The sequence below is a fragment of the Cyprinodon variegatus genome, unplaced genomic scaffold (assembly GCF_000732505.1).
Source record: "Cyprinodon variegatus isolate N-32 unplaced genomic scaffold, C_variegatus-1.0 Scaffold2604, whole genome shotgun sequence".
Taxonomy (NCBI): domain Eukaryota; kingdom Metazoa; phylum Chordata; class Actinopteri; order Cyprinodontiformes; family Cyprinodontidae; genus Cyprinodon; species Cyprinodon variegatus.
The window spans coordinates 13,095-15,400 of NW_015153057.1; the positions used below are offsets into that span (position 1 = coordinate 13,095).

Sequence of the window (2,306 nt, forward strand, 5' to 3'; positions counted from 1 at the left end):
CAGCACAGATAGAAGCCAAGATGGAGGCTGCAGACAAGGAAGCCAAAAGGTTGAAGGAGATCAATGAGAGACAGTCAAGAGTCCTGAAAGAGGTTTATGAAGGTAAACAAGTTTTATAAAAGTTTATGATATAATCCTGTAACATTAATGTTTCAGGATTAGAAACTATTTGGTTTTTCTGTTTGTTTTCCAGCTGAGAGAGATCCAGTCACTGACATCAGGATTGTTCTGGTTGGACAGATATGTTCAGCAGGAAATCGGAGACTTTTCAAGGATAAATTTAACATAACCTTTGATAGAGCTTGGTTGGAAGAGGTGAACCATCATGATGATTAAGAAAAAACATTTTGTACATTCTGACATCCAGACTGGATGTTTACCTGAGTTCAGCACTTCCAGAAATGTTTTTCTTTTTTACAGAGCTATGAAGATCAGAGAACATCTGCAACATGTGAGAAACATGAAGGAAACTTTGATGTAGTAAATGTCTCCATCAAAGTCTCATGTTCCATGTTCTCCATGTTTTCTCCTGGACCTCATGTTTTTCTCCTGGTTGTTCCAATCCTCAGAGCTTTCACTGAGAAAGATCTCAAAGCTCTGGTGGAGGTCCTAATGCCATTAACAGAGATAGTGTGGAGACACTGCATGGTGCTGTTTACCATGGGAGACTGGCTCAATGGCCTCCCTGTAGAGAACTACATCGTCAGAGAGGGCAAGGAGCTCCAGGAGCTTCTGGAGAAGTGTGGGAACAGATACCATGTTCTCAACAGCTTTGATTATGATGATGTTCAAGTCAAAGAGCTGTTCCAAAAAATTATCAACATGATAAAACAAAACAAAGGATGCTTCACGACTAAAGTTAAAAGAAAGAAATTTAAGCCTCTACCTCAGCAAGGAAAACAACGCATGCTGATGGAAGAGGAATGGAACAGACGGGAGCAGGAGCTGATGGAGAGAATGATGAAAGCTTTAGCAAAGGAACCAGAGAAACCAACAGTGCCCTCTATGGAGGTGGCAGAGGACAAGGATGAGAGAACCATTCCAGATAGTAAGTTTAAAATTATGAAGAATTACTCTCTGAGTTTCTACAAACTCTTGACTCCATCTATATTTTTTCTCTTCTTTTTCAGTGAGCGGAGAAGTTTCCTCAGAATATGGGAGCATTTCAGAGATTAGGAACCAACGAGCTCATAACAACGTTGCTGAATGGCTGACTAAAGCAGTGAGACAGTCTGAGATCAGGTCTGTGATTGGCAGCAGTTGTTCCTCAGTCAGTTATATGGAGAAACATGATGAAGATCTGCAATAGATTAAAATCATCCAAAGATGAGTTCATTCTAACAGAGAATAAAGATCCTCTGAAGATTTTCTCCAATCCTTCAACTAAACACAGGAACTCTTGTTCAACCAAAAAGCTACAGCAGAAAAAATGATGGAAGCTAAAGGAGAACACAGGATGGATGGGTTGTCCCCCGGATAATAATACTGTACAGTAAAACTAATAGCACAACTATTAGATTTTAATTACAAGAAGTTTAGGTGTTGCATTTGTTGATCTGTTTGTCCCTCAGCATCTCCCCTATCCAGATTCTTCATAATATCTTGAAACACAATATATGTAAATATTAAATGATTATCATCGCCTAATGCCATCCCTTTAATTCACATTCAATCCCAGATAATTTTATTTGGACAGATTACATTTTAAACACAGTAGTGATTTTAAGCCCTTTAATTATTTATATTTAGCTGCTTTTATTGATATTTGTGTCTGGTTCATTTGGGTGATATATACAGTGGTTTAAAAAAAGGTTTAAGAATTAGAATTGTTTTCTCCTTTAATAAAAATCTTAATAGGAAAACTGTTCTGTGTGATTAAGTGTGACAAACATGAATAAAAAACAAAACCAGGAAAGGGGCAAATAATTTTAATACAACTGCACCTCACTTTGCTACACCCACTTTTTAATCAATGCTCTCCTAAGCGGCCTGGCAGGTCAGGGTTCATAAGTCTTATATTGAGCACCTTCACAGAGATGTTTCCTACCTATCTGTATTAGTATTTAGTCAGCCAATGTTTGTGCAAATTCTCCTACTTAAAATAATGAGAGAGGTCTGTAATTTTCATCATAGGTACACTTCAACTGTGAAAGACAAAACAAGAAATAAAAATTACATTGTAGGTGTGTTGTTTATGAACTCAGTCATTTAACAGAGTAGGATCCACAGTGAGCATGTGCTCAACTTTTATTAACTTCTTGACCAGCATTAATAACAGTCTTGCTTTTATTTACCTCTCTTGTTCT

At 37.4% G+C, this 2,306-nt stretch overlaps 1 pseudogene; it reads left to right on the forward strand.

Annotated features, from left to right (window-relative positions):
• Positions 1-1,433, forward strand: part of LOC107080982 — a 3,402-nt pseudogene extending 1,969 nt beyond the window's left edge.
• The last annotated feature ends 873 nt before the right edge of the window (positions 1,434-2,306 follow it).